The sequence below is a fragment of the Pinus tabuliformis genome, chromosome 5_2 (assembly GCF_031772625.1).
Source record: "Pinus tabuliformis cultivar Carrire ecotype Pingquan chromosome 5_2, CPIR1, whole genome shotgun sequence".
Lineage (NCBI taxonomy): Eukaryota > Viridiplantae > Streptophyta > Pinopsida > Pinales > Pinaceae > Pinus > Pinus tabuliformis.
The window spans coordinates 689,524,734-689,548,966 of NC_142306.1; the positions used below are offsets into that span (position 1 = coordinate 689,524,734).

At 35.1% G+C, this 24,233-nt stretch overlaps 1 pseudogene; it reads left to right on the top strand.

Annotated features, from left to right (window-relative positions):
* The first annotated feature begins 20,118 nt into the window (after positions 1 to 20,118).
* LOC149160982 (NAC domain-containing protein 92 pseudogene) lies at positions 20,119 to 21,080 on the top strand (annotated as a pseudogene).
* Positions 21,081 to 24,233: the final 3,153 nt, after the last annotated feature.

The following is a 24,233-nucleotide window of genomic DNA, read 5'->3' on the forward strand; positions in this document are numbered from 1 at the left end:
ATTCTGTGTTCTGGGTATCTTTTCTTCGCATATTCTGTATTTGGGTATCATTTTACAGGTTAAGAGCATAACAGTGGCCATCATACTTCTCTGATACACCATGTCATGTATCCATTTGCTACCTTTGGGGTAGCCCTTCCTTTCAGGTACTAAGTGTTGAATATCTGAATGAGGTTGCAAATTCGCATCGAGCACTTTTGTGTTTCTTAGCTGCCATGTTGGTTTCCATTTGGAACAATATTCTTCCTAACTTAACATTTTTTCAAATATTCTATCTTATCAAAACCAAAAAATGCTACAACATTGGCTCCATCTGGGGACTACTTTCTCCTGTAGAATGCATAGAACCTGTAGATCCATGTGCCTTCTCCTCGGGCTATGGAGTCCTTGCTGTAAGAAAAATCACACTGACATCTTGAAAAGTAAAAGAAAACTGGAGTATTTACAATGAAAACTATTTCAACTTCTTAGTACTGAATGTAATGTTTGAGAAACCTTCCATTTACAGGATAAGTGGAATATAGCCCCTCAAGATTCTGCAGCACAAAAGTGTTGTTACCCTTCACTTCAACAATTGCTAAAGGTCCAAACCATAGATTGTCAAATTTTCCATGCTTTCCTTTCTCTTCTCTCTTGGCATCCCATCTTAGAACTAGATCACCTTCCTTAAAGTCCCTTTCCCTGGCTCTTCTGTCAAACAGGGCCTTCATCTTATTCTGATATTTCTTCAATTTGTGTTGAACTTCATCTCTGTTTTCATTAAGTTCAATAATCTGATTTATTCTTCTTGAAAAATCATCAAGTTCATCTGTTGAATCCTGTAGGAATTTTAAAACAAGGAAGGCCAAGTTGGTAGGGAAGATTGCATCTTTCCCATAGACTAATTGAAATGGATATTTTCCAGTTGATCTCTTTGGAGTAATTCTGTTTGCCCATACTGCATAAATCAAATGTGAATCCTAGCTCTTTTTATGATCAGCTAGAGTCTTTTTTATTACCTTTACCAAACTTTTGTTTGATGACTCTACAAGGCCATTACCTTGAGGGTAGTATGGAGTTGAATGATGTAATAAAATCTGATATTTCTGGAAAAAGTCAATCATTTTAACACTAGAAAAAGCTACTACATTATCAGTGACAATTTGAGTTGGGCAACCAAATCTAGATAAGATATTCTCCTCAATAAACTTAATTACTACTGAATCAGTAGCATTTCTAACTGGAATTGCTTCCACCCATTTAGTAAAGTAGTCTGTTGCATTGAGGATCCATCTATGCTGATTACTTGAAGTGGGGTGAATCTCTCCAACAAAATCTAATCCCCATTGAGAAAAAGGTGCTGAAAATATTGATGGAACGAGTGGACGAGCTGCTAATTTTTGTTTACCAGTGAACATTTGACAAGGAACACAACCTCTAACCTTTGCCCCTACTTGTAAGAACAATGTGGGCTAATAAAATCCTCCCCTCAGAATCTTGTATGTTGTTGCTCTCCAAGCATAATGTCCCCCACAAAACCCTGTATGAAACTGATCAATGATTCCTTCAGTTTCTGATTCTGTTAAACATAATTACAAAATATTCAGTGGATCTTTCAAGTATAAATTTGCATTTATAATGCACTACTTGACTGATTTTAACTTAAGGGTTTTACACTGGGTTTTGGAGAATGATGCTGGACACTAAAAATGGATCAAGAAATTTACAATATCTTGATACCAATTTGACAACAAGAATTTTTCATCAACGTGTATAGGACTGATCTGCTCTGAAGGTAAAGGTTCTTGTGGATTCTCCCCTTTAGGATGAAGGGAAGGTTCTTGTGGGTTCTCCCCTTTAGGATGAAGGGAAGGTTCTTATGGATTCTCCCCTTCCGCAAGGACAGAAGGTTCTTATGTATTCTTCCCTTGTATTTCTAAAACATAATTGATTCCAATTACTTTGCAGTTGGATTCAGCTAGAAGCTTGGCTAATCCTTGACCTTTTACTAGCTTGGTAGTCTTGATAGTTAGATCAAACTCCAGAATTTGAGTGATCCATCTACCTCTTTTCCCATCAGTGTCTGGTTGGGTTAAGACAATTTTCACTGCACTATTAGGGACATAAGCAGTAATAGGTGAACGTAAGACATACATTTTGAATGATTTCAGGGCTTGAATGAGGGCATAGGCTTGCTTCTCAATGATGTCATACTTAAGCTCAACATCTCTCATAACCTTGCTGAAAAAGGCTATGGGTTGGTCATGGGAATCTTCATTTTTCTGTAATAGAACAGCAACAAGGGTTGTTTCAGAGGCAAAAGAGAAAATACTAAATGGCTTAGTATAATCAGGGCTGGCTAAGGTGGGAGCTTTAGAGATAGCCTTTTTTATTTGTTCAAATGCATGCCTAGAAGAGGCAGTCCATTTGACTTCATGGTCCTTTCGGAGCATGTCAGTTATATCTTTTACAATCTCTGCATAATTTGGAATAAATCTCCTTAGAAAATTAATCTTGCCTAGAAAAGCTTGAATCTCCTTCTTGTTTCTAGGTAAGGTCAATGTTTCAATGGAAGATACTCGTTTGGGGTCAATTACTACTCCCTCCTTTGAAATTTTATAGCCCAACATTTTTCCTTCTTTGACAACAAACAAGGACTTCTTAGGGTTCAATGATATTCCAAATTTTCTACACTTGTCAAAAACCTTCATCAAGTGCTTTAGATGTTTCTGATCAGATTTAGAAAAAACAGTTATGTCATCAAGATAAATAACCACAAATTTATTTACCTGACCCATAAAAGCTATGTCCATAGCTCTCTGAAATGTTGCTCCAGCATTGGTTAAGCCAAATGGCATCCTAGCGTACATGAATGTACCCCAGGGTGTAGTAAAGGTTGTCTTCTCTCTGTCTGCTGTATCAACATTCACCTGATTGTAACCTGAAAAACCATCAAGCATAGAAAGTCTTTGTGCTCCTAAAACCATTTGAAGTAACTAATCCATTTTGGGCAAAGGATAATTATCTTTTAATGATGCCTTGTTCAAATTTCTAAAATCCACACAAAGTCTTATTTCTCCATTTTTCTTTCTAACAGGAACTAGATTTGCAACCCAATTAGAATATCTAAGAGGGAGGATGATCTGAGCATCTAGAATTTTCTTAATCTCCCTTTCTACAGTTGGTAGAAGGGCTGGATTTATCCTTCTAAGTTTCTGTTGATAAGGTTTTTCTTTTGGCTTCAAAGGAATCTTATGCTGTATTAATGAAGTATCATAGGTCTTTAAATCAGCATAAGTCCAAGCAAAAACATCCTTATAATTTTGCAGTAACTTAAGATATTGAGCTTTGATCTCAGGGTCTAGAGATGCACATATTTTGATGTTTTTGATATCTTCACCAGTTCTAATGTTAATCTCTTCTATGTCATCTTCTGAATAAATGGACTGAGGGTTTCGGAGGACATGATTTTGATCAAACAATTTTTCTAAAGGAATGAGTCATTTTGGAATAAAATTATTAGATAATTGAATAATTTCATGATTAGCAATTTGGGTTTTAAAATCTGAAGTATCATTTCCATTTCCATTTTCATTTTCATTTATTTTAGTTCTATCTTCATCAATTTGTAGAAATGAAAAATCATCTATTACCTGCAGAAATGATTTCAAATGTTCATCATCTTCGAATATTTGCCAATGTTTCAGATTATCTGGGATAGATGGCCTATATTTGACTTGTATCTGATAGAGTACATTAGTATGATCAAGAATTTTAAAAGAGCTAGCAGAGACAGCTAAGGCATCTGCATGAATATTCTGATCTCTGGGAATATGAGTCAAATTAAAAGCATCAAAGAAGTTTTCAACTAAATCCCATACTTCATTTCAGTATGACCTAAGTCTAGGGTGCTTGGTCTAGCAAACATTTCTTACTTGCTTAACAATAAGTTCTGAATCAGTAAAAACACTTAAGTTTTGAACTTTTAAGCTTTTGGCTAATTGCAATCCTAAAAGGAAAGCTTCATATTCAGCCACATTATTTGTAACTTCGAAGTCTAATTTACATGATTGGGTTATATTTTATTTTTCAGGTGAAATTAAAACTACTCCAGCTCCTGCCCCATCTTTTGTGCAAGAGCCATCAAAGAACAGTTTCCAAATATCAGTTTGGTTTGGTTCAGGACTTTCAACTACCTCTTCAATTTTGACTTGAGTTTTATGTTGGTTTGAAGTGAGTTGAAAACAACCAAAGTCTTGATCTATTGCATAAATTGGATGGTTCCTTGGCTGGTCAGTCTTACAAACAGTATGTACAAATCTTACCTCTCTATATAATTTTAATTGTTCTCCCCCATAAACAGGAATAGTAGCATATGACATATCCACCTGTAGAGTTCCCCCTAATTTGGCACAGCAAGACCTATAAAGGAGCATTCCAAACTTGGGAGGGATATCTGTGACAAAAACATCAAGTACTACACTTTCCACTGGAATTTGGGCAAGGGTAACCACTAGATCCTTGATCGATCCCAAACAGGGCACCCTTTTAGAATCAAAGGTGTACAGGTCATTGTAGGATCTAGTTATGTCGAGTTTAAAATGGTCCATGATAAATTTTGGCATAATGTTGTGTGATGCTCCTGAATCAAGCATACAATTATACAACATGGAATCATTTGTTTTAAGAGTTACATAGAAATGAGGCACTATCTCATCTATCATGTCTGAACTAGGGCCAAAAACTACTGCTGGCTTTTCATCTTGTAGACTTATGACATCACCTTCAACATCAACTGAGGTATTTTGTATCCATTTTGTAACTTGGCTTTTGTAACCAGGGTTTTTAGAAAGTTCTGATAGTGGAATTGGGATCGTAACCCTCTCTAATTCTTTTTCAACATTAAATGTAGTCAAAATGTTTTTAGCAGTTGGGGTAGTATCAATTGACTAATCTAAGGGCTGAATAAGACTTGTTTGAGCTTCAATAGTTTTGGTACGTGGTTCAATTATTGGAGTTTCCTTTGGAGGTCTCCCAGGACCAGGCCTAGGCCTAAGATCATACCTCTTGTTTTAACTCTGCAATTAAAAATTCAGAGAAAGCGTGATATTTAGAGATCTGTTAAGCTTCCTGATCTTCTTGAACCTGATTTTGTTGTGAGAGAGGAATGATGGCTATTTGATTGGAAGAAGAATCCATACTATTAATATCTTCAGTAATTGTCATAGTATTATCATTAGGTTGTTGGTCATCTATCAATAGAGGAGTAGGAACCTGTTGATCATTTCTAGGTCTCTGAAGAATTTGTAGTGGTGGATTTCTTTTATACTGACCTTGATTTTGGTTTTGGGGTCTAGTAATTGTTTGTTGTATTGTCCTAGGTTGAGTCTCAATCTTTGAAATCCTATTTGATAGGTTTCTAAAAAGAGATGTTATTTCATCTATTTTTGAGTCTTCTGATTTAGTCTTAGAGGAACTAGAGGCTTCTTGAATAGATTTGAGTTTTCTTTGGGCCTTTTCTTCCTTAAGTTTTAAAGAAGTTGAGACTGCCCTATTTGCTTCTACTTCTATAGCGTTTGTTTGCATATCTTCAAGAGTTCTTGAAGTTCTCTCTCGTAGCATAACATCAAAGTCATCATCAAAAGCTTTAGAAAATCTAGACTTAGCTGCTGCTACAAGGGGCTTACAATCAGCAAGCATTTTGTGATAGAGTTTATTGAATCTTTTGATAAAATCTGATACTAGTTCATCGAAGTTCCTTTTGAGCTCTTTGAATTCTATGAGGAAGTAAAGAGGATCATTTTTCACATCCCATTGATTTTTAAATATGGTTGTAAGCTCTTCACAATTTCTAATGGAAGCTGCTGGTAACTGCCTAAACCAAATCCTCACATTTCCTTCAAGTGACTGTACAAACAATCTCATATAAACGTTTTCTTGTTCAATATTCATGTTGTCTGCAAAGTCTAGGAAAGCTTGAAGATGGTCCTTAGCTGAGGGACCAGTTTCTCCATTGTACTTGGGAAGGTATTTTAAGTATCCAGCTGGGAATGCATCGAGGTTATTAGGTAAGACTAAGGCAGCATATCTAGCCTGTACAATAGGTTGGAAAGCCATGACAGCAGGTGGTGTATGAGGTTGTCCAGATGGAGTATGTGGTGTTTGTGTGAATGTAGAGGATGAAGAATAAGTAGAGGAAGAAGATGGTGATTCAGGGGTTGATGAACTAGTTGGAGGTGAACGAGGAGGAGATCTCCTGAAAGACTTAAAAGGAGCCTTAAGAACTAACTTTGGGACCTGTAAAGGAATACCTTCCTTTATTTCAAAGAGAGGGTTGGAATATATAGAGAAGGTCTCCTTAGGTTGTTCAGAAGAAGAAGCTTCAGGTCGGTCAAAAATGGAAGGAAAATGATAGGTGGTAGGGGATATGAAATCTATGGGTTTATATTCTAGTAGATTAACACCCAAATCAGATTTAGTTTTAGGTGATCCTGGTGGTAATGTGGGTATTGGATGAGATTCTAATGAATGAATAAGGTAGGTTGACTTAAAATCAACTCCTTTATCTAGAATTTCAGCAACCCTAGGTGATAAATGGGAGTAATCAGGATCAGATGGGATATTACTATAGGGGTCAAATGATTCTAATTCTTCAGATTGTAGGACTGAAGAGGAAGAAGAAGATGGTTGGTGTCCCCTTTTAGACCTGGCTTTTCTCAGAATCTTTTTAGGATCTGACAGAGGACTAACTATGTCAGCTTCTGAACAAGATCTGGTATGTTTAAAAGGTGCCAGCTTGGGAGTGTGGAGTCACCTAGGTGAATGATTTTAACCTTTCTAAACCCTTTAATCACCTTAAAGGAAAAGAATGAATGAATATCGTTGTCCCAAGGGAAACTTAAAAGAAATTCGAATCCCCAGCAACGATGCCAGTCTGATGTTGTACCTCTGAGATAGTAGTAGGTCAGCTACCAATGCCAGAGCATCTAAAATAATTGTTTTGGGGTTTTTGGTTTTAGTTTTGGAAGACCAATGAATGAAGACAGACGTAGAATTGAAATACCTAATCCTTTGGATAATATTAATATCTCAACAAATGGCTAGTATAAAGCTTTACATAGTGATATAGATCAAATAGTGGAGAGAAGAAAACATAAAATAATATGATTATCATAGTTTCCAGACTGTAAAACAGAACAATCATAAGTATGAAAACCTTCTAAACTACGTTCCAAAGATTCAACGCAATATACTTAAGCTTACAAAAGATACTGACGATTTATTGATTAGAGGGGATTAGCTAAACAGATAGTTCGTTATTCCATTCTCTTAATAGATGATTCCTTCAAGAGTTTATAGGAATAAATTGAGACACAATTATTCCTACCTAGATATCTTTATAAGTCATAAGCATATGAAGAAAAACATAATGATTGATAACTGGAAAAACTTACATGATAACACAAACTGTGTAAAACCAAATTCAGAATCCTCTGCTTTGTATTAAGGTTCCAGAAAGACTGAGTACATCAAGTGTCTAGAAAAGCTTCCTTTAAAGGTGCAACCAGGTTTGAAGTAGAATGAACAGTCCCGATTTAACAAGCAATGAACCCTGAACCTTGAACATTGAACCCATAACAACTCAAGAAGAGAGTTATTTATACAATAATGAAACTAAGAAAATATCCTAAAACTGATTAGGATTTATTCTAGGAAAGGAAAGATATTCATATAAGAAGATAGGGGCAACTATTGAACTGCTTCTTGTTGTCCCTTTTATTCAGGTTGTGCTGGCTTTGTTATCTAATATTTTTCCCTTTAAGCTACTTGATTGTTTGTATCCTTTACGCTGGTTGATTCCTTCATTTGATTTTTCATCTGACACTCTTTAAACTCTGTGAATATCCTTTGACCCTGCTGAATAGCCTTCACTGTGTTCCTTTTTACCTTTACTGTGCATTTCAGTTTTTTTATGTGTTTTTCAACAGTAAGATCTTCATATTTTTCTTCAAATTGTATGCAGGATTTTTTTTGTAAGCCTGGAACAAGAGTTTTTACCTGCAAAACACAGAAATTGTTAAGAAAACATAGGTGACAGAGAAGGACATCAATGGCTTTATTGAGCTTGAAAGGATATTGGAAGGAGTCCAGAGGGTATTGAAAGGTAAAACAATGGTTTTATTGGTCACAGGGGCTTATGGAGGCTTCACTGTGTAAACGGGCAAAACAAAGCCAAAATTGTGATTTTTGCGTTTAAATGGAAAACAATTTACTTTTTGAAACATGGTGTAAAGTGAACAGTGGTAATTTTGTCGTTATGCGGGAGGTGGTTTTGGTTTTCATCGCATCGCTTATGAGGCGTGGACAGTTTTGGGAGGGGTCACCCAATATAATATGAGCTTGACACGTAGCAAGGGGAGGTCGGTGGAATACCGCTTTTTGAGCAGGTAATGCTCAAACAGAGAGCCAACCCGAAATTTCTGAGGGATGTTGGATTTGAATGTATTGGATCAGACGGTGGTGGAGTGAAAGAGCAGCGCGGAGGGGCCCAACGATTAATTATGGCGGTATGGCTTTATTATGAGTTAAAAACTGAGATTAGCGGGGTTTTATGGTTAAATAGAGGTTTAGGTCGATTCTTTGTTTAAATCATAAAAAACATTTTAACAAAGAAAGCCTTCACAAAACACGGTATGGCGAACTTGAAATAGTATGAACTCGGGCGGATAAATGACGTCGGGTCCGGGTTCCCATCGCATATCGCAATTGTAGTTTAGCGAAGGAAAGGCCCATTGCAAAGGAATGCGATAAGGGCTGGATGCAATATGGAAATAAATCATGGATAATACTGCGTCAGGTCTGGGTTCCCATCGCATATCGGAGATCGCAATGGTGGAGGGTATATGTTTCAGCCGAGACTTGTGATGAAGGGCGGATGAGAAATGGCAATAAAATATGAAATATATTTGTGTTGGGTCTGGGTTTCCATCGCGCATCACATATCGCAATGTGAAGGAGAGTGCATGCATGTTGAAAGGTTTGCGATCCACCGATATGCGATATGTTATGGAATACATAGTTTTATAATAAAACTAATGGTTTCGGGATATTTTAATAAAGGGAGTTAATATATATGGGAAATGACTTTTAGGGGTTTTAATACGTTAAGTTAGCGTTAATATGAAATATGAGCGGAAAGGGAAAATATGAGTTATTTTCTTTTCACATATATACATCAATACTTAGGCTAAACATCTTTTTGTGGGTTTTTTGGGTAAAAGGGGATTTAGCATGGGGTTTTCACTTTTCCTAGGCAAAAAGGAGTTTAACCTTAGGAAAAGGGGTTTTTATGGAAAATGAATGAATATGAACTGTATGAAGGTGGGAAGGGGAAATTAGTAAATATAGGGATGAATGGGGATGAGGGAAGTTAATTAATTGATCTTGTAGACCTTCATTTGCTTTGTGTAATTGCCTCATGGACATAGAAACATATGGTAAAACATGATAAATGTACATTTTGTCCAATCAATCAACATACTTCTGCAACCTTTCTTCTACTTACCCTTTGCTTATCCTATCATTTTTCTTCACTTAATGGGTGCATTTAAGCTAGAAAACCCTTTTCCTTTCTTTTTATTTTACAAAAGAAAACTATCTAATTCTAACCTTATAACATCCAAAGGCTCAGATTAAACTGATGAGCACCTTATTATTCTCTATCTAACTACCGATCTGCCAAGATTAAACAGTTTGGCCAGATCTTTATTCTCTAATTATAACATCAAATTTAAAGCATGAAGCAGTCAATATTAAACTATTTGACTGTCATGGGTTGTGGCATTTATGACAAGCTGCACACAACCATTATTTTGCTGAAAAAATAGTAGTGGCATTTAGACTTGCTCACGTTCAGAGTTTATTTGTTTTCTTTTCTTTCTAACCTAACATTTTCCTTTTGCCTTGATTTTTTAGGGCATCTTGTAGAACTCCTTCTACAAATCAGCTCGCTCTAATACCATGTAGAAATTTTGAATAATTTAACACATATTCAATGGAGATTATCCTGATCATGTACTATTGCGGAATACATACACAATACATAAGCTCCTCTACGTTGATCATCAATATAGCAGCATCAATAAAAATAAAACATCAAGAGCATTCACACATTAACTCAGTATGTAACCCGGGGAAAGCATCTCGCTAAAAACCCCAACTATCTGTATATTAATGATTGAGACCATGTAACATTACAAAGTACAATGCTTATGACAAGCAATCCAGTACCAGCTCCACCTGTTACACACAATACAGCTCAGATTTGATCTCCAAATCTATTCCACTGCTTGCTTGCCTCCACAGCTCAATACCTGCTCAAGGATTGATGAGAATGGTTTACCAAACTCGTATTTCACCTGCAAAGAATCACTCACACTGTGAAATACGTGAGCACAGGCTACAACCACTTGGTATTGGCCAATTCATTGGCATACTCAATCCCTTTGATTGTGCAAATCCTCATGCACAACTATAGTCACAACTGATAGCAATCTGATCCTCTAACACCTGTCCCTGTTGAACTGAACATGCACTGACATGAAACTGAGTTAACTGATGTATTCTATAGTTGCATCATGAGTTAATAATTAGTTTAACAACTCATCATTAGTCTATTTGCAGTTAGACTAATTACAACTAGTTTAACCAAGTCAAACTGAACACAACTCCATCAACTCCACCAAACTCAACTGATTGAGTTCTAACTGAAGTCATGCATGCAACAACTCAACTGACCCACCAAGAAAGCGTACTTCCTTCTGACAGCTGCATGTGCCACATCTGTAGCTCAAACTGAAGTGCTCCAAGAGAATAAGATCAAGTTTATAGTCCAAATATTATTATGAGACAATAATATTTGACTTTTCTATTTTGGGCAGCCAGTCTAAAAATAGACTTTGATCACTCCTGCTGTGATCACTCCTGCTGTGATCACTCATACTGTGATCATCCCTGCTGTGGTCACTCCTGCTGTGATCATCCCTGCTGTGCTCCAAAAATAGAACTTGCGCCATAATTTGCCTGCGGGCCCACTTAGTGAAGGCGACTCTTTTCACTAAGCTCCATCATCTTGTTGCAATCTCAACACATCTAACCTAACATTTTCTTTGATATGGACATCATCATCAAGATAAAAACATTTTATTCAATATTGTTATGTGCATATCCTAACTTAACATTTTTCAAATATTCTATCTTATCAAAACCAAAAAATGCTACAACACTTCCCAGTTCTGTGTTTCAGAAATACTTCTCAGAGTCTCTGTATGTTGGGAAGGGTCCTATTCTGTTACTATCACCATGGCAGTGTCTTTTTGATTTAAATATTCTCTACTTAGGAAGTTAGGCAGACAATTATTTTCGCCTTTGATGTGTTCGACTTCAAAGTCGAAATTTGCAAATAGAGCCTACCACCTTGCGAACTTAGCTTCTCCTACTTTCTTTATAGCTTTACTAAGGACTTTCTTTAGTGCAGAGGCATCTGTTCTTAAGAGAAACTTTTTGTGTATCAGGTGGATATCAAATTTATCAATGCAATTCCATGCTGCTTTGACCTATTTTTCTATAGGAGAATAGTTTTTCTTAGGTGAGCTCCAAGTCCCTGAAACAAACTAAACTATTTGTTCTTTTCCTTCTTTATTTTGCTTCAAAATTCCTCCCCACCCTTTATTGCTGACATCTGTTTCCAATTTTTAAAGAATCTTCATCAGTGATATGAAGAATAGGAAGAGTTTTTACCTTCATTTTAATTCTTCTGACAACTTTAGTGTGGGCCTGAGACCAAGGTTCTGGATGTTTTTGCAGTCTTCTGTTGAGTAATAATCTATCTTTGGCACAATCTTTGTAAACGCTGCTTACATAGTTTAAACATCCCAAGAATCTCTGTAATTGAGTTTTGTTAGTGATAATATCTAGAAATTTATTAGCAAATTCTAGAGCAAGTTTTTGTAGAGTGATCTGCCCATTTTTAATTGTATGGCCAAGAAACTTGATACTTGTCTAAAATAATTCAATCTTTTTCTTGCTAAGAACCAATCCATTGGTTTTGACAAGTTGTACAAATTTATGGATATGTTTAAAGTGATCATGGACGTTTTTAGAAAATATAAGTATATCATCAATGTATACTAGTAACCAATCAAAATATGGCTTGAAAATATTATCCATAACCTTCTGGAATTTGGAGGGGGCATGCTTTAGTCCGAAAGGCATGATGTTCCATTCATAGTGTCCTGTTGGGACACTGAAAGCAGTCTTAAACTTATCATCTTCATTAATTGCCACCTGCCAAAATCCTGATTTCATATCAAATTTAGAAAATACTTTAGCCCCTGCTATTCTTGCTAAAAGATTTCCTTTGTGAGGAATGGGGTAAGTATCATCTGAGAGGACAATATTCAGAGGTTTATAGTTTATGACCAGTCTTGGGATACCTCTTAACTATTCTGAATGTTTATTAACATAAAAACCATAGCAGTTCCAAGGACTACTAGATTCTCTAATCAATCTTCTTTCCAAGAGGCTTTGTATCTCTTTTTGACAGAGATCTCTATATTCTTTGTTCATAGGGATTGCTCTGCTCTTGCAGGGTTTCCCTTCATACTTATCTTTGTAGGGAAATTTTACACAGTGTTGTTTTCTATGCCAAAACGCATTTGGTTCTTCAGCACATCATTCTTTTTCTATCTGTGATCTCAGAGTTGAGATCCTTTGTTTAATTATAGGAGTCTGAAGATAGTCTCCTATCTTTATGGTGGTCTTTAGCTCCTTGAGCTCTTCAATTTTATTTTTTGCCTTTTCGATCTGCTACATTGCTTGTACCATAGTAGACACTCTGGGAGTAGAGACAAAGGGTAACTTGATTGTTTGTAATTTTCCATCTGAGCTTGGTACAAATATAAAATAACCAGCCTTGCCATTTTTCAATCTGGCTGATCCATGTGGCTCCACAGCTGCTAAAAATACATTCCCCAAAATACAGTCAACAGGAATGTCTGCAACAACAAATTTTAATTTGATGCAATGCTCTTTAAAGAAAATAGAGGCTCGAGGGACTTCATACAGTAGATCTTTGTTTCCTAACCCAATCACTTGTCTAAAGGATTTCACCTAGTACTTTGCAGGTACTATTTTTGAATTCAGAATATTGACATCTGCCCCAGAGTCAATAAGTGTTCTTAAGGAAAACATTTCACCATTTATATAGATATCTAGCATAACATGATGTTGCTGATACTGGATAGACATTACTCTCATGTCGGTGAATCCTATAGTATCATCCTTTTTTCCTTCAAATATTTCAATATTTGGGTTAGTGTAGTATTCATCATATGCATCCTCGGTTTTCTTCCCTTTTTCTAACTCAGAGACCTGTGCTTTTAGAGAGACAATCTCTTTTTTGAGATGATGAATCTCTTGGCTGACTTCTCCTAATGTGAGGGCTCTGGTCTTAGAGTTCTGTTGGCTTCTTTGGAAAGATCTTGTATTTCTTTCAAATGAGGCATTGATGAATAATGCATTTGGTTCAGTTTTAGAGGCAATCTTGCTACTGCTCCCTTGATTTTTGTGCATTGTGCTTAGAAAAGTTTCTAGTAACTTTTCCTTCATTTCTCCTTCTCCCAATGTTCTGATCTAGGCAAGTAGCTTTGTTTTTGCATCGTCCATGGTTTGTGCCATGAGAACCTTCTCCTTTGGCTGAGAAACATGGTCTTCATCAGATGAGATTTTTGATTTAGTGCTTGATTCACACTGACAGTTGTCTGAATCAGTGTAGTCACATTCATTCATGTGCATGTTTAATTCTTCATCAGAGCATTCTGAAGAAGAACTTTCAGAGGATTCAGATGTTGAACAGAGTTGTCGTTGTTGTATTTGTTCTCTAAATGATATGTTTGGACAATTATCATATTTGTGATTCTTAGAACCACATTTATAACATAGGGTTGGCACCATGCCTTCTGTTTTTACTGTCCTTTTCTTCTTTGCAGCTTCAAAGGATTTATTTCCTCTGTTTCTCTTAGATTCTTCTGATAAAGGAAAACAACTGGAGGTATGTCCAGTTTGGCCACAGAGCCAACAAATCAATTTATTCCACTGATCTTTCTTATGTGTCTGTAGATGAATATCCTTGGGTTCATAGTAATGTGTTTTTGGCACATATCTATAGTATCCTTTCTTGGTCCCTTTTCTTTTCTTTGTGGATATTTTCTGTATTCTTGTCTTTTTTCTTTCTTGGCCTTCTTTTTAGCTTTTCTTCTTTTTACTATGGGGTCATCTATAGCAAGACCATACTTGTTACAAATGGATTTGCTATCTGGTAATCTTGACATCTTCTGCAGAGATTTATTAACTTTCATACTAGTGCATAAACTTACCAGAACTTTTGTTATGATGTTGTATATTTCTCCCCAACTAAATGATTCAAAAGGCAATTGAAAAGCATCTTGTTGTCTTAGATAATCTACAAATTTTGAAGGCAATGCTGCTAAGTAGATTTGATTCCACAAGAGATTTTTGCTATCTTTAACCTCATATATTCTCTGAATCTAGTCTCTATGAAAATCTTCATAATGAGACATTTTATTACATTTAATATTCATGAGAATTATCTCATGCTTATTGGCAAGTTCAAGTTCTCCTCCACACCAATGTTCTAAAATAAATGAAGTTAGTGCCCCAATCATATTGCTTTGTGGATCTGCATCAGCATTATGAATGATATCTCTCGCTTCATCTTTCAAGATTTCATTTTCCATTTTTTCCACTATTGCTGGTGATGACTCTGTTTCCTGCCATCTCAACAAAGTTCCAGTAAGGCACTGAAAAATAGATTTACAAGATTCTATTTCATTTTTTCCCCTTAGGCACATAAGCTTGTATTCTGTAAACATAAGATCTATCATTTGTCGAATCTGAGCAACACTCAAATTGTCAATATTCCATTCTTTGTGTGATTCAGGATGGAAGTTATGTGTTTCTAGAAGTTTCCCTTTTCCACTGAGATCAAGTGCTGGATACCTGGTATATTGACTTTGGAGAGGCTCATAGATAGGGAACAGATGTGGTTCTGAGCTTTCAGGTTTCTCTACTTCCTTAAACAGTGAGGAGATAGTCATTGGCTCAGATTTTTCTTCGACCATTTCTTTAGGGAAGAGAGAAGGAAATCTATCAATAGGCATAACAGGATGCTGAATATTTACAGATACCTTGAATAGAGAAAAAACATGAATCAATTTGTCTTTGGGGACTATATGAAGTTTATTAAAATTTTCAGACAGTTCTTCAATAGATTCCTGAGTAGATTGTTTTCCCATATCTACTTTCCTTTCAACATCTTCTATCCTTGTTAAGGATTCTTTAACAAAACCTTTCAATACAATAGTGGAATAGTTCACATCATTCAGAGTTCTGTTAATACTATTTACAGAGACTTGTATACTGTCAAAATCTTTTTTAACTTCAATAGACTTTGCACAATTCATTTCTAGCCCTTTAACTGTTGTATTTGTCCAGTTTATCTATTCACTGGCTTTCTATATCCTACCATCAATGCCAAGGGCACTGTCATATTTTATGACCAGTGGAATGGCTTTAGCACTGTTCTGTGCTTCTCCTAATACAATGCCTTTGTAAGGAGGGAAGGTGGTAGGAGTTTCAATTTTACTGCCATCTATGGCAGTCCAAGAATGTTTTACTGAGGATGATTCAACATCTGCCATTTGTACATCTGTACTTTCTTGCTTCCTCTTCCATTCATAAAAAGACAACCAGACATTGTTCTTCTACATGTATGTTTTCCATTCATGGGATAATCTGATTTTTTCTAGGTATGGAGTGGTAAGGTCAAAACTTTCAGCCTTAGGATGAGTGTATAAATCCCAATTAAGCATATTTTTCATCCATTGATGATCAATTGTATGCTTCCTACATCCTTCCATAACCAAAAAGAACTTGTGCATTTCTGGTTTTGACGGCTTTTTACAATCAAAAGGCACAAAGTTGTCAAATCTGGATTGAGGGATTATTTCATCAAGTTGTTCCAGATATCCTAGACCATAGCGAGGCATACCAGTAGGACACATTTTGCTAAACATGTCTTTGAGGTGGGGGTCTTCATTTTCCAAAGATGGAAGCTCATGAATCATTAATACATGATCAGTATCATGAGGGAAAGGTATTTCAAAACACTTAGGATTTGGACACGAAGTGACAGAAGTTGTAGGAGGAGATACTCCTGTCCTTGGATGGTGGTTCTGATGTATGACAGAATCAACAAGGCTACTGAGATTTATCTTTTGATTACAACTTGGGCAAATGACTTGCAGGGATGAAAAATTTACAATTTGGGCATATTCAAATAGATCTATATGATGGCAATTTACAAATGGTGTAAAAGAACTGGCAGTATCTACTACTTGTGGATCAATATACATGGATGATGCTTTGCAAGCTAAATCAATTCTTCTGCGATCTATTGTAGATCTTCTAGGAAAGGATACTACAGCAGATGATGGTCCTTCTTGTATATCAGCAGAAGTAATCTTTTGCAATGTTGGAAGTTTTGGTTATCAACAACCCAATGTTCTGGGAAATTTAGGTCCTCCCATTTAATAATATGATGTTCTATCTTTGATTCTGGGTATTTGTTAGAACAACCAAACTAGATTTGGATTCTTTGCTAGGAGCATGGAGAACTGCAGGATAGAGTGTATTTGTGTGTCTAAAACAACCATGAGTTTGAATTAATAAACAAAATTGCATCTTACTTTAATTTTTGTAACTTTTCCAAATTAGTCACTTGAAAGTTCTAATAATGTCATAAAACTAACATTTCATTCATTACTTCTAGTTATTAGTTTCGTTGTACTTATTTAACAATATTTCATGCTTATCCAAAAAAATATTTAATTATATATATATATATATATATATATATATATATAAATAAAAAATATTAATTTGCCATTTAATAATTCGATTTTAACATTCTAAAATGTTTAGACAAATAAATCTTAATAAAATAATTATACATAGTTTTAATTATATTTTAATATTCCAAAATATTTACACTAAATTTTATATATTAAAAAATTATATATATATTTTTTATGAAAAGAAATTGAAATTTAAAAGTTTTTCAAAGATGTTAAACGTGCAATTATCTTTCCATTTAACATGAAGTTAATATATGACAATTAATAAACATATTAAATTTATTTATATTATTTTGCTAAAAAATCTTAAATGTCACTTCATGTAAATGGAAAAATAAATATACATCTAGCATCTTCAAAAAACTTTTAAATCTTAATTACTTCACATATATCTATATATATTTGTTACAATTATTTATGTGTATATATATATATATATATATATATTTGATTTACTTTAAATTAAGAAGAATTGATTATTATCACGTGTGTGTCCGTACAGTGTGTGTGTGTGTGTATATATATATATATATTTATTGAGTTTACTTTAAATTAAGAAGAATTGATTATTACCTTTTCAGCATGATTTAATTCTCAAAACTAATATCAAGAATACAATTATTTAAATTCATTAAACAAATTTATAAAATTAGAAAAATACACTTCTATATAAAATTATATTTCATACGATTGATTTTATTGAATTTTATGTTAACTTAAATAAAATTTAGATTTTATTTTTTTAATAATTTTAAATTATTGAAATAGATTAATAAAAATAAAATAATAAAAAATATATACTTGATAAGCTAGTGTTCATCTTTCTAAAATAATAAGTGAAGAAGTAAAAAAGGCATGGCTAAGTGGTACATTATCAAAGACTAGTTGAGGTTGGGGTCTTATGTCCTCACACTAACACGATTAATAGAGCTCAGAGGCCTGTCTTCCAACTAGTCGTAGTCAGGGGTCCCATGTCCTCATGCAAACAACAAGACCAACTTTCTCGAACCTGACTAGTTCTACATGCCAGCATTTGGCCCGAAGGCTCGACTCCGGACTTGCACATGTCACTTCCAAAACTATGATTACAAATAAAACAAAATAAGTTCCCTTATTGAAAAGCCATGTTAACAACCTCAATTGATGCATTGATGACATTTTAAATGATAGTGTGTTAGTCAAATCCTGTGATTGATCATTGACTCCTCAAAGATCAACTTTGTCTCAAAATGACATTTAAAGTCATTCTACTCAAGTGGAAGGGTAAGTAATTATGCAATTAACAATGGAAAATGAAATAACAACAAACAAGGAGTCTGCAGTTGCTCAACTCACTCTCCATATATATATTTGATAAAGTTTTAGGTGTCTTTTGCAGAATATATATAAATAATGATGTATTTAAAGTTATCCTCAATAATAAGTCAATAAAATCTTAGCCCTGATGATGAATGCATTGACCATAAAAAATTGTAGAAAAAAATCTTTTATAAAAAATATATATTTTGAACATTTTATAGAAAATAAACTAATTTTAATATATTTCTATTGTAATTTTATAGAATTTATTTTACAAAACACCGCACAAATTTTTATAGCAATATATCATGGCCCTTTAGGAACGTATCACAGACCTTCTTATCAATTCTTTAAAGGACTTTTGACCCAAACCTTCAATGGGCGACCATGTACAGTTTACAAATCCAACACAGAATTAAACTCAAAGTCAAGTATTTGGGTCACCTCATTTCCTCTTTATAAACTCAACTCCATATATTAAAAGTTCGTGTAGGGTCCACCGGTGGTTGGGAGTCGGTTTTGTTACCCGCTCCTAATGCTGTCAATGAGCCCAGGGTCCGACCTCCGACTAGTCGGGGTCAACCAGTCTGCTCAACAAATTTTCTTTATTAGGTTGCTGACAGTCTGACTACTCCAGGTCGGGGGTATATGAGGTCGGGCAGACCTCCTATTAGGCTCACGTCCCAATATTTTACACATGGGACGATTTCCTCAGTTATTCAATAAATTGCACATAGATGTAGACTACTCATTGGCGTGTGTATTTACAAGATTTTTTAAATATAAATTTGATATGGAAGAGTACCAATTGAAAGGTGGCAGCTCACTATGTTTGGGAACCTTGGGTGAACTAGGAAGTGATGATTGACGCTATGTGATTCATTTCATTAGTTTCAATCCCACTTCTTCACCCTTGTGAGCATCACCTGATGCAATGAGTGCTAAGTGGACTATTCAAAAATCATGAGAAATTAGTTAGTTACGATTACCTCTCATGGAAATGATCATACACGAATGACTTTCTTAACACCATTGAATCCCAAAAATGATATCTAATATAATGTACTGCGAAAACCCCTTAATACTTAAATGTTAAATATATATTAAATATTAGTGCATCTCTGGCCTACATAGTCATGTGATAGATAAGTATTTCAATCCATAAGTTCCATCTATTCAAACTATTCGGCATAATTATTAGATTCTTTGTTAGAAATTTTACTCGATTCTTATTAAAATAAATGAAAAATATTTTTTTTTATTATAAAATTAAATTACAATAAAAACATAAATCTTACCATATAGTTTCTTTTACAAATGCTAAAAATGAAAAATAATTTCTTATATTAATAAAGGTCTTAGATAGGTCCTATTAGGGTAGGTTATCAGCTTAGAACCTAATTGATCACATAATATAATAAACAGAGAAAGAGAGATCTTATTCATTCTTTCATGTATTGAATCGTATCATGTTAGTGGGTTACTAGACCCCTCAGTGTTATTGGATTTCAGAAAGATGCCCGAATTCCGACTAGTCGTGGTCAGGGTCCCATGTCATCACGCAAACAATGAAGAGCCTATTAGATTTCAGAAAGAGGCCCAACTTCCTACTAGTCGTGGTCAGGGTCCCATGTCCTCACGCAAACAATGATGAGCCCAAATTCCTTGAACCCGACTAGTCCTACAGGCCAGTGTTTGGCCCGAAGGCCTGACTTTGAACTTACACATTTAACTTCTAATCGCATGAAGGACTGACTCTAGACTTGCACATTTCACTTCCAATCTATCAATTTTCACAGTCCTCAATCTCAAAACCAGTGGTGGCAACATTCAGGAGATTTCAGAAATGGAGGGCTTGAATTTTAAGTATGCGTAGGACAAGGGTGACACACAACTTCCCAAGTGTTCAAGTTCCATCCCACTAACAAAGAGTTGATCACTCACTATCTTGTTAGAAAGGTCCTTGACAAAAATTTCTCAGGCCGAACCATTGTTGAGGTTGGCCTCAACAAGTGTGAGCCTTGGGATCTTCCAGAGAAAGTGAAGATGAGCGAGAAAGAATGGTACTTTTTTAGCTTTAGAGATCGCAAATATTTAACCGGGCTGCGCACCAAAAGAACCACAGAAGTAGGCTACTAGAAGGCCATTGACAAGGACCGAGAGATTTTCAGTGCACGAGGTTCATCCCTCATTGGGATGAAGAAAACCCTAGTGTTTTACAAAGTCCAAGCTCCCAAGGGAAAAAAGAGCAACTGGGTGATGCCTGAGTATCGTCTCAAGGGAAAATTTTTGTATAATCAACTTCCCAAGACTTCCATGGATGAATGGGTGGTCTTTGTTATGTTTCAGAAAAGTATAGGAGCAAAGAAGAGTTCATATGGATTCAACAAAAGCTCATATCTTGATGTTGGGTCTCCTTCCTTGCCCCCATTATCAACAGTCAATGATGAAAGTGGATCTCTGGAGAGTGAAGGATCTGTAAGGGAGCATGTGTCCTGCTTCTCCAATCCACAGTACAACAAAAACAACAATAACAATGACTTCAAGACCTCTAGTCATCATCTGCAACAACAAAGAACATCTGCAGTCTCTGCAGAACTCTCTGAAATTGCCAGCATTATGAGGAGCACTGCTCCTTTCATACACAACATGGTTCTAAATGACCCAAGGATCAACATGAATAGCATTAACAGGTCTAGTCTATTCCCTCCATTTCTGAACCTGATACAAGAGAACAACCATGTCCCACAACACCCAGAAAAACCCCAGGGCACTTGGATTGCGAAGAGTTTAAACTCAAACTTGTGATTCCAACAAATCTGTTCCAGCTTATAGAGAATTTCGACCAAAAATATGTCCAGAAAAACTCTAAAACATATTAGAGGTAGATTATGGATTTTGATTTCTATGTTATAAAGACACATAGGTATAGAGTCCTCATCTGCATTACTCCACCTCGAATATGAAGTTTTCGTTTGCATTACTCCTCCCCATGTCAATAAATTCACATGACATTATATTTATAAGATTGTATGTGTATCCTTGGGCTATTAGTTGTGCCTACAAGCTTGTAAAGAGTCATGATGTGCAATCCCATAAGTTTTCCTGCATGAATGAACACACAACATTAGTCTGGGAAAAAATAGAATATATTTCTTGAAACTATCTCTAATTGTATTACTCATGAGTATAAATGTCCAATACAAGTTTGTGACAAATCCAATGATAGAAAACTAAAATAGATGTGCAGTTGACGTAAGAAAAGTAACCCACAAGGATTTTTACCTATTGTTTACGAATCCACTCACATCATATTCACCAAAATCATGGGCACAGTAAAAGGTGGAAACAATTTATAATTCACCATAGACCAATTGAAATGTTAAATCTTAGGCAAACAAGAAAACACCACGAAGACAGGATGGATTTCAACAAAAACAAAATTTGAAAATTGATTTGCAATACTAACAACAACTAAAATTTTATTTGTAGTATGGTAATTTCAATTTACACAACCCACTGCTCTCATACAACAATGGATGAACAATAGAATGCTTCCTCCCTTGATCGATGCTCCCAACAGTTGGATACAGATCTGTCCAACACCTAGAAAATGCAGAATCTCTCACACAACCATCAACACCCAACAAATTTCTCATATGGATATCAATGCCCAATAGATTAGTTTTTCTTAATTTCTTTTGTTTATCCACCCATGCACACTCTCTCTGCCTCTAGTACCACGATTTCTCCATGTTTTCATTAATTAAGAGGGAAATATGATGACAAAAATTCTTCAAACACCCATCCATTCATCATTAAGTTGCTGACTCACTCGTTGAAGGAAACAATTGCCCACGACCTTGTCCTCATTAACAAAAGGTGATTTCTCCCTTTTCGAGTCAGCAAAATCATGAAATTGGTGGATTCTTTTGTTTTTTATGCAACAAGCATACAAACTATTTTTTTCTTGGAGATTGTTCAGACTCATAAAAATAAAAATTGACCCCCCAAAAAAGAAAAGCAAAGATAATTGTAAATATATATTTTTTTGGTTTGATAGTCACTAAGCAAGGGATCCTCCTACATCAAACTTTCTAGTAAATTAAAATGTAAGCATCCTTCTCACAAAATTTGGTCCAAATTGGCTTCAGAAATCCATGTTGCATCTTTTGTCTTTCCAACAAACCAAATATTCTTTGTACTCATTCCTCAACAACCTTTGGTTAAATATTTCTTCAAGGATCTCTTCCACTTCATCTTGTTCCATTTTTGGAATTTTCATTTTCTAATCTGCAACTCGTGCTTCTTCTTCTTCACAATCATCACCTTCATGGTACTCATACGAATATGGCAGATTGAAATAGATGGGACAAACCTTCGAGTGACTCAGGCTTGTATGCATTATTTGAAAACTTCTTCAATATTCTGCAATGCCCTATCTTTTATATTTTAGCTTGTTATACATTCCTTCTAAGAACCTTTCTTTCCTTAAATGTCATAAAACCATGTCTCCAATGAATTTCTTCTCTCTTTTCCTCAGAACTGAATCTTTTGTATAGTTCAAGTTGCTTCACTGTAGCTACCTTTTAACCTACTCTTGCACTTCTTTCATAAATCTTGCAAATGTTTCAGCTTTCACACTTCTCACACTTGTTTCAGGCAAGTTCATCAAGTCAATCACTCTTTTCCATGACTTTCCATATACAATCTGAATTTTGTAAAGCCAATATCAGTAAAATGATTAGTCTCTATCAATATGTTATTTGTGTTTCTAATGCCGACGATGTCATTAGAACAAGAAAAAAGTTGGCTAAACCAACCAATCAGACTAGTTTTAGGGTTTCCTAGGCAGAATTGGTCAATCAAACCAATTATGGTCTGAACTGGTCTAGAACCCATCTTGATCCTGTTCAAAACTTTGCATATATGTGTCTAATGGTGTGTGTGTATATATATATATATATATATATATATATTTTCAAACCAACTAGCGAACTCTCACATCTCAGAGCCTTTGTGAATGTTTTGTCTTAACCACCCATTTCAGCTAGGCCCTTCATCAACTACTAGTCCAGTGGATCTGGACAACTTTTGGAGCTATTGATTTCACTCCACCCAGACCATTTCTATCACCAAAAGCTGCAATATGTACATATAATCTACAAAGGCTTTTGAACAAAGGCTTGGACCAAAGAAACATTAAAGCACATCTGGTTTTGATTGGGCTCTAAGTTGCTGGTGATTATGTGTTAAGACACAATATCATCTATTAGAAGTTAATGATGTGTTTAATTCGGCTGGATTGATAGAAATTATGATTTCTCAATGTTCTCATTGTTGTTTTTCATAGGAAAAAATGTAAAATCTTAGACTCTCAGGCCTTTAATAGACCTGTGATTCTTTGGAACTTAATCAATTTGATACTATTTAAAAAAAGAAGAAGCTAAGTCGGGTTATAGTGAGAAGAAAAAAAAAGTCACAAAAGAATTCTTAGGGTTTGTGTAGATCACAATTTTCAATTCAGCTGACAAAATTACTGTGAGAAGAACTACAGAATAAGAAAACATAATGTGCCCATAAGTGATAGCCCACAGTGAGAACAAATGTTAATCAATTTTACAATGACAATCAATATTTAGAAAGGGTTTTGTGTTATGTTGTTCCAGGAATTTCACACTCATGAAATCATAAACTAATAATAGGAAAACCTACTTTGATCACAAAATCTTGATAGGATGATAACATCCTTAACTGGTGGTTAAATCTAAAATGAAAGTGTTGATTTTATAGTAATGCTCACACTGTTGGACATAAATGGAATCTTCTAGTCCACATCCCATTGTATTGTTAGACGATGAGTTTGTATGGTTTTTTTTTTTGTTTGTTTTCGATTTGATTGCTAGATACAACATTATTCAAAGGATCAACCAATCTCTTTCAATATATATGCTGAGGATA